This window comes from Rhinolophus sinicus, chromosome 13 (assembly GCF_057876585.1).
Source record: "Rhinolophus sinicus isolate RSI-liver-muscle chromosome 13, RSI-T2T, whole genome shotgun sequence".
NCBI classification, from domain to species: Eukaryota; Metazoa; Chordata; class Mammalia; order Chiroptera; family Rhinolophidae; genus Rhinolophus; species Rhinolophus sinicus.
Genome location: NC_142513.1, coordinates 43,317,340 through 43,330,114, shown reverse-complemented (window position 1 = coordinate 43,330,114; position 12,775 = coordinate 43,317,340). Strand labels below are relative to the sequence as shown.

At 36.1% G+C, this 12,775-nt stretch overlaps 1 long non-coding RNA gene across 5 annotated transcripts in view; it reads left to right on the top strand.

Moving 5' to 3' along the window:
• Nucleotides 1-12,775, top strand: part of LOC148756056 (uncharacterized) — a 187,881-nt gene that overhangs the window by 134,989 nt on the left and 40,117 nt on the right. For 2 of the 5 annotated variants that reach the window (XR_016018240.1, XR_016018238.1), the window contains exon 2: nucleotides 1,230-1,329. The exons of 2 other annotated variants lie outside the window; for them this stretch is intronic. This is a non-coding gene — a long non-coding RNA (uncharacterized LOC148756056). Of the gene's footprint in view, nucleotides 1-995; nucleotides 1,095-1,229; nucleotides 1,330-12,775 lie in introns of those variants that run through there. One more of the 5 variants, XR_016018239.1, reaches the window with a different exon arrangement.

Sequence of the window (12,775 nt, the reverse complement as noted above, 5' to 3'; positions counted from 1 at the left end):
CATTTGCACTGTCTTTGATCATATAATATGATTTCCAAATCCCATAACGTCTTTTGTGCTTTTTTATACTCGTATGCATTGATATGAAATGTGTAACAATTTTATGATGATTCTTGTCAAACAGAAACCTTTTCTACGTTAGCTCATAAAATTTAATTCCCAATTTCCTCCTGCCAAGAATAAATGATCTTTGCCCCTATGTGTATAATTGGATCATGGAGTTAGGTGACAGCTTAACAGTTACCAGGTAATATTGCCTTAGGTGGTTAAAGGCAGGATGATAACTCTTGCTTCTGAGTGATAGAGAGTAAAGCAGAGAGGAAAGAACTTATATTTGTTGAATCCTATCCTGTGCCACACTGATCTAGGTGCCTTATGTTATTATTTCTTATCTCATCCATTCTCCTCTTGCCCCTAATTTATTCTCATGCCTCTCATTCCCTTGCTTAATGGTTTCCGTTTCACGGTTTCCAAAAGCTCTTTGTATAAAGACCAAACCCCCTTATCCCAGGCTTTGAGGCCTGGTGTGGTTTGGCTCATGCCAACATTGTCAACCTCGTTCTTTTCTCCATCTCTTTGTTTTCACTGCTTCATTACCACTCACTTTCTTTTTGTTGGCCAAAATGCATTGGTTCACCTGTATATTCCCAAGTTTAGCCCAATTATGGCACAGAGTAGAAGCTCAATAAATATTTCTTGGATGAATGAACAAAGAGAGGAATGTCTTTAATCCTTTTAGCAATCCTAAATTGAGGAAACAGAGGATCACATGGATTCAGTCACATGCCCAAATCTCAGCTAATAACAAGTGGAAGTTAACAATGTCTTAGCAATGCTAGGTAGGTTTCTCTAAGATCCCATGTAAGAACCATGTTAAAACCCCTTAGTAGATGAAGAAACACACACTAAGGAACTGTTCTGCAGTTCCAAATGCAATGTAGTGATAAGAGTGGAATATACCTGCCAATTGCATCCTGAAGCGATTTTCTCTCCCCTCAGATGTGTTTGCCGCCATGGTGTTCCTTTAGAGGTTTTATTTATCTGTGGATTTTCTTTCAAGGAAGGCAGCCAGAAGATGTTTTTCAGAAGCCCAGGTGAGAATTAGTAAGATGCTTTGACATGGCACCTTTCATAACATTGAAAAATGATCATTAGACTCGCTCTCAAGGATAAGGGATTTGCATTTAACTTGCGTTGTGCAAACAGGGCTTTTGTTGACTTATCAACAGGACTACGCTTGGGGTTTTGGATTGGATTCCAGAGGTTGGCACCTATGCTCTAAAAAATCTAAACAGAAGGAGAAAATAAATCACCAACTGGAACTTAAAGGTAAAGATTTATACCAAATTTAATGAACTTCCTGTTTTGCTGAGCATGAGGAAAATGTCATGTTTACCCCAATGCTCTCTGATCCTGGCAGTGGATATGCCAAGTGGGAAGGGGTGCAGAAGTGGGTCACATTCACCCAACTGGAACTCAGAAAACTCACGAGTGAGAGAGCACTCAGGAAGAACTCAGGCCCTCATGGTGCCCACCCCTTGCTACTAACCCTACTCAAGGGGAATGAATCTAAGAAGAGATGTGGGTCAAGTCATATTGTCTGACTTGGGTTCCCTGAGAAGCAGACCAAAATCAAGGATTCAAGTACAAGTAGTTTATTTAGGGGGTGATTCCAGGAAACACTGGTCAGGGAGTGGGGGAAGTGAGAGAGGGAAACATTTTGTAAAGGGCATGTCATCAAGCCAGTCACTATTGTGGGCAAAGAAACTTAATCCCACTGGGGACCTCTACCAGCCAGTATAGAAATCTGTCCCAGGGTTAACTCCATCCAAGGGCTAGAGGGCTGGGGTATTTATCCACTTCCTTTCTCAGTGAGTGGTCAAAGGCTGCTCCCAGGGCATTAATTCCTCAACAATTCCAGCCAGTAGCATCTTTGGGAAGAGCTGACTCCAGCAGCCAGACAAAGTTTTCAAGCAAAGGGATGCAGGGATCGGCAGTTGGGAGTGGAGGGGCAGTTCGGTGAATCGGTAAGGGTCTAGGTGGGTGGGACAGCAGCAGTGTCTTTGACCTGATACAAATCAAGCTACCTGCCTCTGTTACATCCTTATTTCTTCTGCAACTTCTCTTTACAATGTTTTCATGGTTTATATGTGCTGCCTGGGAGGTACAAATATCTTGACATACTTTCTATCATACAAAGTTGAAGAACTTTCTTTGACAAAATCATCAGATTTATCCAAAAATCCCTTTCAACCCACCACTGGCATTGTAAGCAGTTCTAAAACTACAAATATTGCTTCATATGACAAAGAGTGTGTATTTTCCAACTGCCTTCATAGCAACAATTGAGGAGCACCTAGATTAATATCTATATAAACAATCTACCTTCCATTGGAATTTGGAGTCTTAATTCCAAGTTCAGAATAAATTCTTTTGCAAAAAAGAAATATATAGGCAGGTACTAAAGAATTAATGAAAAATGGGACTTTTTTCTTTTTTTTTGTATACCTAAAATTAATATATTATTGTATGTCTATGTCAACTGTAACTGAAAAAAAATTATATTTGAAAAGATGCCGTAACGAAATGCCATAAAGTTGCCAACATTTATTTAACTAATTTCTTCCCGGTTAACATTTAGGTTGCTTAGAGTTTTTCACTGTTAGAGTGATTCAGTGAGCATCTTTATGTATGGATGTTTTCACATTTATCTCTTTAGGTTCAATTTCCAGAAGTGAGATTGTGCAATCAAAGTCTGACTGTAAAAAGTGGGACATTTTTAAATAACCCAATTATTTGAAAAAAATGATTAGATGATCTATCAACCTGGTGGCATTATGGAGACTTAGTTGCCACTCAGGATATTCACTGCCTTGTGGTACAAACTTGCTTCGGCTCAGATAACCTCACTCTCCTCCAATTCACTTTTTTTTTGTTTGTTTGTTTGTTTCTTGTTTCTGTTTTGTTTGTTTATTTTGTTCTTAGATTCCACATGTAAGCAAAATCTCATTGCATCTGTCTTTGTCTGATATACTCCACCCAGTACAACACCATCCATGTCTATCCATGCTGCCACAGATGGCAAGAACCCATTCCTATCCATGGCTGAGGAAAATTCCCTCCAATTTACTCTTGGTTAAATCTTGTAAGCCTTAGAATCATTTATTCCCCTTATTGACTCTTGACTGTCTTTGAAGTCAGGTTCACTGCTTTATCTTGATATCAAACCTTTCTCTTTGAACCGGGGTCAGCTTTGCCCAAACTATAATGGAGGAAGACTCTTTGCATGGGAATAACATTGGGCTAGAAATCAGGACGCTTGGGTTCTAGTCTCAGGAATATCAGTTGCTAGTTTTGGTTGCTCTTATTCTCAGTTCCACCACCTTTAAAGTGAGAGTCGGATGAGATTGCCCAAAAATGCATTATTCTGGATAATTTATTTTTAATATGTTTATTCCTATTAACTTGCTCTTTCTCTTATGTCTTTATTACTGTGACAAGAAGGCAGATTTGACCATGCTGGAGTGTTTCTGTCCACTTATTTCCTTTCTTTAGAAAATAATTCCCCCTTTTTTTTTATCTTTGCCTTGTCTCAGGAGATTGATTCAGTCTACCTTCCTGAGCATCAGCAAACTTGCAGTGACACCCTTGTAAGGAATTTGTGTCTACCTATTAATGGATCAATTGATTAGCGATAGGTTCTTACATTTCAGAAAGCAAAATGAGTAAAATGATGACTTTTTCTTTGCATCAGCCATGCTTAATAAAGACATGGCTGCTCCTTACTTAGATCTCATTTATGTTGGTAAAAGTGTACTTCACACAGAATGCACAGGATTTGTAAGGTATTAATTACAGAAAAAAAAATGTACTGGGTCCCATGAGACTCTGAGTTTAAGCAAGCAAAAAAGTTTGGGAAGTGCTATAACTAACCTATAAATCTCAGAGAAGCAAGGAAGAGCAGCTTATTTTAGGAGCAGGAAAGTCCTTTAGAAAACAAATGGGCAATTCAAGTGATTCTGGTTTATCTGATCTTAGAATAAAACATGTATAAATCATTTCATACCTAGGAGGTGTAGAACATAGGAATGTAAGTTCAGTGAATTATACAATGCCTTTCAAACATCCTTTCTAGTCATAAAAGAAAGCCACACTTTCAGTGTTTCAGTATCTGATTGACTCTCAGGGATTGTGTGACACTCTGGGTTATGTGGTATGTCAGTAAGAGTTGTAACATCCTATATTTAGTGTAGTCAGAATACACATTAGAGTGAAACAGAGTATTATATAATAAATGTTCCTTGAGTACAAAGAGGGAAAGAATATTCATTGTTGATAGATAGTAAAACTGAAATTCCTCCAGCTGAGATATAAGAGAGGAGGGATTTGATAAGGCAGATTAATTTGTGCTCCCTATCTCCATATCCATCTGTACCATCACATGTCACAATGTGTAATGGTCACAACATTGGGATTTTAATCCCTGGTTGGTATTTCCTTATCTTGCTATTGAATCACCCAAAAGTTGAAGAACAAAAATCAATATTTAGACATATTATGAAATCACTTCAGTTCTTCTTGATTGGAAGTTTATTTGGATTTGCTGAATTAATAATTTCTAAAGTTGGTATTCAACATTGTGTAAGCATGGCCTTTTGAAATATTTCTCAGAAATCTGTAGTAAATAATTATTAGAGGGAAATGACAGTTAATCTGAGCTTCATTCATCCACTTATTAGAAAAAATGAAATTGAGTAGTTCCCTAGATAGAAGTTTTGGATAAGAATTGTAAAAAACAAAATGTATCAGTCCATTAAAATTATTCTTTTAGTATCCTTAAAAAAGAATGGAAATGAATATATACCTGTATTCAATTCAGTAATATTGGTTGAATACCTGTGTGCTCAAACATCCCCAGTGCACATTCCTTGTGGATATATTTGTGTCTTCAAGCCAGTACTGAGGATGGCCTTTCTGTAAAGGAAGCCTCTTTAATCTTCTGACCCAGCAGCTTGCCTAACCCGATATTCATCATCCTAAACATCCCCAAACAGTTGTCTGTAAATTTGTCCTTACTTTTATAACCATTGATTATGAACAAAAATTCTACCCTACTCATTTTCCCATCCTCTATTTCACCTTTAATAAATCAAATTTCTTTTTCTCAAGTAGGAAATGGCAATATTGGAGCAAGTTAATAAAATTTGTTATCAGGATATGATCCAATGGTTTCGATGTTCTTATTGTGACCATTGTTGTTTTAATATGTTATTTCAACTCACCTTCTGTGGGACTAGTTCTGGGTCACATATTGAACACCATGTCAACCTGAGCCCAATCTTTAAGGAATTTACAGCTTCATTGGGAGAAAGACATTTGTTCTCCATCTTCCTTAACATTTTTATTCATTGAATGATACCCTTTTAACACTTTTATTCAGATAAAAAATCTGGGAGTCCTCATAGACTTTATTCACCTTACTGTCCTCCTCTCCCACCAACCAGTCAACATGGCTTTCTATGTTCTACCTTATTTGTTTCTCTGAAAACTGTACTCTCCACCATTCCCTTGACCTAAATTTTAGGTCTCACTATTGAGTCCCTTAGACTGCTCTTGACAAATGGATGTATTATGTAAATTCTGACATGATGTAATATGGCAGACATTGCACCATCCACAGTGCTCTGGACACACTGGTCCCTTACTCCTCCAAAATAGCAGACTTGTTCTGGTCTTGGATCTTTGCCCAGCTCTTCACTCTGGAAAGTTCTGCCCATCTCTTCCCCACCCTAGCACCATTCCATCTCCAAATACTCACATGGCCAGCAATATCTTAGTGACCCACCTGTTATCCTGTGAAGCCTTTCCTATACAGATCATCTAACTCCCCACCCCAGTCTACTAAGTGATGCTATTTATTTATTTGTAGAGATATCATTATCTGAAGTTAAGTTGTTCTTGTATTTGTTTACTTATTAATTGACTACTACCTGCTCAGTAGTGCAAATTTCTCAAAGATAGGACCCCTACTTTGTTCTCAGCTACACGTAGAATTAGATCTTGGGTAGGTTGGGAATATAAAAATATTTGTTGAATAAATCAAACTAGTAAACTTTACCAATATGATAGGGTTAAAAAAGTATCTTCAAATTTTAATTTTCTCCCTGATTATTACTGAAATTGAGCCCTTTCCATACTTTTATTGACAATCATTTTTTCCTTTTCTACACGTATCTTGTTGGCATTCTTTGCTCACTTTTCTTTCATTTTTCTGTATACATATTATTATTGAATAAAAACTTACCAAAAAACTAATAGGAACATAAAGACATTTCCTTTAAAGTAACTTTTTAAAAAAAATTTATTGGGGTGACAATTGTTAGTAAAATTACATAGATATCAGGTGTATAATTCTGTATTACATCATCTATAAGTCCCATTGTGTGTTCACTGCCCAGAGTCAGTTCTCCTTCCGTCACCAGCCTCTTCAATAAATGGTGCTGGGAGAATTGGATAACCATGTGCAAAAGAATGAAACTGGACTGCTATTTGTCACCATGTACCAAAACTAATTCAAAATGGATCAAAGACTTAAGCATAAGACCTGACACAATAAACTGCATAGAAGAAAACATAGGTATTAAACTTACGGACCTTGGGTTCAAAGAGCATTTCATGAATTTGACTCCAAAGGCAATGAAAGTAAAAGCTAAAATAAACGAATGGGACTATATGAAACTTAAAAGCTTCTGCACAGCAGAAGAAACCATCGACAAAATAAAGAGGCCACCAACTGAATGGGAGAAGATTTTTGCAAACAGTGCCTCCGATAAGGGGCTAATATCCAAAATATACAAGGAACTCATGCAACTTTTCTATTAGTTGTTTTCATTATTTTTAGTTGCTAGTCATCACTTGTGTTTACTTCTTTCTTTGCAGTTATTTATGCCTCAGATAGTTCGTTCTATATTTTGAAAATATTTTCTCCCTGCATGTCATTTGTCTTAATTTTATTTCAGGTGATACGTGTCATTATAAAGTTTCAAATGTTGATGTGGCAAAGTGTATCCATTTTCTTTCTTAAAAAATGCATAAAATATAAAAGCAACAAGAGCCTCCCACACCTCCAAATGTAAACTCTCACTTGAACACATGGATCAACATTAGAATCCATGAATGTGTCACAGTGGATATTATATGAATTTCGGGATGAAGTACACAGCACAATGTGTGAAGTATGTTTACAAAAATTTTTCTAAAGGAAAATATTTAAAGAGTTTTTTGTATTCAGTCCCCAGTCAATGGGCTGTATAGGGGATGGAGGATCAGGTGAAAGGACACCAGGAGGGTACAGTCAGGTAAATAGAGAATGTGACATTGTCTACGACCAGTGACTTCAACAAGACATTAGCATAGGAAAAAAGGGGATGTTTTCAGATGAAAAGAGATTTAAGAGATTTAACAAGTATGTACAATTAATAAACTTCTAGAAATCCTGGTTTAGCAAGTAAACTATAAAATGGCATATTTGAATAATTACAGAAACATAAAAGTAGCCTAGATATTAGATGTTATCAAGAAATATTTTTATTTTATTATTTTTTATTTATTTTTTGAGTTTTCATTTTATAATCAAAAAAGGCTTTCATTCTTTGTCAAATTGTTTTTTTTAGCTTTTAAAAAATTTATTGGGGTGAAAATTGTTAGTAAAATTACATAGATTTCAAGTGTACAATTCTGTATTACATCATCTATAAATCCCATTGTGTGTTCACCACCCAGAATCACTTCTCCTTCCGTCACCATATATTTGATCCCCCTTACCCTCATCTCCCACCCACCCCCCATTCCCCTTACTCTCTGGTAACCACTAAACTATTGTCTGTGTCTATGAGTTTTTGTTTCTCATTTGTTTGTCTTGTTCTTTTGTTGTTTTTGGTTTATATGCCACATATCAGTGAAATCATATGGTTCTCTGCTTTTTCTGTCTGACTTATTTTGTTTAGCATTATACTCTCAAGATCTATCCATGTTGTCACAAATGTTCCTATAACATCTTTTCTTACCGCCGAACAGTATTCCATTGTGTATATATACCACAACTTCTTTATCCATTCATCTATCGAAGGACATTTTGGTTGTTTCCATGTCTTGGCCACTGTAAACAAAGCTACAATGAACATTGGAGCACACTTGTCTTTATGTATAAATGTTTTCAGATTTTTTGGGTAGATACCCATTAGAAGGATTGCTGGGTCATATGGCAATTCTATTCGTAATTCTTTGAGGAACCTCCACACTGCCTTCCATAACGGCTGCACCAGTCTGCATTCCCACCAACAGTGTATGAGGGTTCCTTTTTCTCCACAGCCTCTCCAACATTTGTTACTATTTGTCTTGTTGATGATAGCCATTCTGACTGGGGTGAGGTGATATCTCATTGTGACTTTTATTTGCATTTCTCTGATGATTAGTGATGTTGAGCATTTTTTCATATGTCTATTTGCCATTTGTATGTCCTCTTTGGAGAAATGTCCCTCCAGGTCCTCTGCCCATTTTTCAATTGGGTTGTTTGTTTTTTGGTGTTGAGTTTCATGAGTTTTTTGTATATTTTGGATATTAGCCGCTTATCGGAGGCACAGTTTGCAAAATATCTTCTCCCATTCAGTTGGTGGCCTCTTTATTTTGTCGATGGTTTCTTCTGCTGTGCAGAAGCTTTTAAGTTTCATATAGTCCCATTCATTTATTTTAGCCTTTACTTCCCTTTCCTTTGGAGTCAAATTCATAAAATGCTCTTTGAACCCAAGGTCCATAAGTTTAATACCTATGTTTTCTTCTATGCAGTTTATTGTGTCAGGTCTTATGCTTAAGTCTTTGATCCATTTTGAATTAGTTTTGGTACATGGTGACAGATAGCAGTCCAGTTTCATTCTTTTGCATGTGACTATCCAATTCTTCCAGCACCATTTACTGAAGAGGCTGTCTTTCCTCCATTGTATGTTTTTAGCTTCTTTGTCAAAAATTATCTGTTCATATTTAGGTGGGTTTATTTCTGGGTTCTCAATTCTATTCCATTGGTCTGTGTCTGTTTTTCTGTCAATACCATGCTGTTTTGATTCTTGTAGCCCTGTAGTACAAGCTAAAGTGATGGAATATGATACCTCCCGTATGGTTCTTTTTTCTTAAGATTGCTTTGGCTATTTAGGGTCTTTTGTGGTTCCAAACAGATCTGATGATTTTTTCTTCTATTTTTTTAAAAAATGCCATTTGGGTTTTGATGCAGATTGCATTGAATCTGTATATTGCTTTGAGTAATATGGCCATTTTAACTATGTTGATTCTTCCAATCCATGAGCACAGAATGTCTTTCCATTTCTTTGTGTCTTCTTCAATTTCTTTTAAAAATGTCTTGTAGTTTTCAACATATAGGTCTTTCACATCCTTGGTTAAGTTTATTCCTAGGTATTCTTTTTGCTGAAATTGCAAAAGGAATTGTTTTTTGTATTTCTTTTTCTGAGTTTTCATTGTTAGTATATAGGAATGCAATGGACTTTTGTACGTTGATTTTGTAGCCAGCAACTTTACTGTATTTGTTGATTGTTACTAATGGCTTTTGGTGGAGTCTTTAGGGTTTTCTATATATAGCATCATGTCATCTGCAAAAAGTGATAATTTAACTTCTTCATTCCCAATGTGGCTGCCTTTTATTTCTTTCTCTTGCCTTATTGCTCTGGCGAGGACTTCCAACACTATGTTGAAAAGCAGAGGTGATAGGGGACAGCCCTGTCATCTTCCTGAACGTAGAGTAAAACGCTTCAGTTTTTCACCATTAACTATGAGATTGGCTGAGGGCTTGTCATATATGGCCTTTATTATGTTAAACTATTTTCCTTCTATACCTATTTTATTAAGTGTTTTAATCATAAATGGATGTTGTATTTGTCAAAAGCTTTTACTGCATCAATTGATATAATCATATGATTTTTTTTCCTTTATTTTTTTTATATGATGTATCACTTTGATGTATTTGCAGATGTTGAACCATCCTTGTGCCCCGGGAATTAACCCCACTTGTTCGTGATGAATAATCTTTTTACTACATTGTTGTATGCAATTTGCTAGAACTTTGTTTAGGAATTTTGCATCTGTAGTCATCAGAGATATTGGTCTGTAGTTTTCTTTTTTTATGTTGTTCTTACCAGGTTTGGTATCAGGGTAACGTTGGCCTCATAAAATGAGTTAGGGAGTACTGTTTCTTCTTCAATTTTTTGGAAGAGTTTGAGCAGGATTGGTATTAGATACTCTTTGAAGGTTTGGTAGAATTCACCAGTGAAGCCATCTGGTCCAGCACTTTTGCTTTTGGGAAGGTTTTGGATGACTGATTCAATTTCGTTACTGGTGATCGGTCTGTTTAGATTTTCCAGTTCTTCATGGTTCAGCCTTGGCAGGCTATATGTTTCTAAGAACTTGTCCATTTCTTCTAGGTTATTGAATTTGGTGGAATATAGTCCTTCATAGTGTTCTTGGATGATCCTTTGTATTTCTGTGGTGTCCATGATCACTTCCCCTTTTTCATTTCTGATTTTGTTAATTAGTGTCTTCTCTTTTTATCTTAGTGAGTCTAGCCAAGGGTTTATCAATTTTGTTAATCTTTTCAAAGAACCAGCTCTTTGTTACATTAATTTTTTCTATTGTCTTTTTGTTCTCTATTTCATTAGTTCTGCTCTGATTTTTGTTATTTCCTTTCTTCTGCTGACCTTGGTTTTCATTTGTTCTTCTTTTTCTAGTTCTTTAAGGTGTAACGTGAGATTATTTATTTGTGATTTTTCTTGTTTCTTGAGATAGGCCTGTAATGAGATAAATTTCCCTCTTAAAACTCCTTATGCTTCATCCCAAAAATTTTGGTAGGATGTATTTTCATTGTCATTTGTTTCTATGTATCTTTTGCTCTTTCCTCTAATTTCTTCTTTGACCCAGTCATTCTTTAAAAGTATTTTGTTAAACCTCCATGTATTTGTGTTTTTTCCTGCTTTCTTTGCAGTTGATATCCAATTTCAAAGCCTTGTGATCAGAGAATATGCTTGGTATGATTTCAGTCTTCTTAAATTTGCTGAGGCTGATTTCATGTCCCAATATATGGTCTATCCTTGAGAATGTTCCGTGTACACTAGAAAAGAATGTATGGTCTGATGTTTTAGGATGAAGTGCTCTATAAATATCAATTATGTACATTTCATCTAATGTGTCATTTAGGGCTGCTATTTCGCTATTTATTTTCTGTTTGGATGATCTATCCCAGCTGTCAATGATGTATTTAAGTCCCCTAGTATAATTGTGTTTTGGTCAATTTCTCCCTTTAGTTCTGTTAGTAGTTGCTTGGTATATTTCGGTGCTCCCTGATTGGGGGCATAGATATTGATGACTGTTATGTCTTCTTGTTGTATAGTCCCCTTTACCATTATGAAATGTCCATCTTTGTCTCTTGTTATATTTTTCTCCCTGAAGTCTGTTTCATCTGATATCATTATGGCTACACCTGAATTTCTCTGAGTACCATTTGCTTGGAGTGTCAATTTCTACCCTTTCACTTTGAGTCTGTGCTTGTCCTTGTAGCTGAGATGTGTCTCTTGGAGGCAACATATGGTTGGGTTTAGTTTTTTGATCCAATCTGCTACTCTGCGCGTTTTTATTGTTGAGTTCAGTCCATTTACATTTAGGGTGATTATTGATATGTGAGGATTTCCTGTCATTCTATCTTTAGTTTTCTGGTAAAGCTGTGTCTCCATTGTTTCTTTGCCTTTTTGTTGTTGTCTATTATAACTGTGTTGTGGTATTCTATGATGTTTCCCTCTGTTTCTTTTTTTTATTACAGTATATATTTCAGTTCTGGATTATTTTGAGTGGTTACTCTTAAGTTTATGTAAAAGAAAGTTTGATAATTAGAGTATTCCATTTTCTTCAGCACGCTTACTTTCTCCACTCTCATGTTCTGGTTCAGGCGTTTACTCTCTTCCTTTTTATGTTTTGGTTGCCACAAATTGTCCTTGTTTATGGTGATCGAATAGCCTCCTTTAGTATTTCTTGTAGTGCAGGCCATGTATTAGAAAATTCCCTCAGCTTCTGTATGTCTGGAAAGGTCTTTATTCCTCCTTCATATCTAAAGGATATCTTTGCTGTATATATTGTTCTTGGCTCATAATTTCTCTCTTTCAGTAATTTGAATATTTGTTTCCACTCCCTCCTGGCTTGTAGAGTTTCTGCTGAAAAACCTGATGATAATCTAAAGGGCTTTCCTTTGTAGGTTACCGTTTTCTTTTCCCTGGCTGCCTTGAGGAGTCTTTCTTTGTTGTTGTTTTTAGACAGCTTCAATACAATGTGCCTTGGAGAAGGCCTGTTGGGATTGAGGTAACTAGGTGTTCTATTTGCTTCTTGGATTCGAGGATCCAGTTCTGTCCACAAGTTTGGGAAGTTCTCATCAACAGTTTGTTTGAATATATCTCTGTTCCCTTCTCTCTTTCTTCTCCTTCTGGTATGCCCGTTATTATATTGCTCTTCCTGATGGAGTCAGAAAGTTCTTGTAGAGTTCTTTCATTTCTTTTAAGCCTCAAGTCTCTTTCTACCATCCGTGTTATTTTCAGGTTTCTATCTTCAATGTCACTGATTCTTTCCTCCATCTGGTCAACTCTACTGTCTAAGTTGGCTATTTCATTCTTAATTTCTTCTATTTAGTTCTTAATATCCAGAAATTCTATTTGGTTTCTTTCTTTTTTTTTTT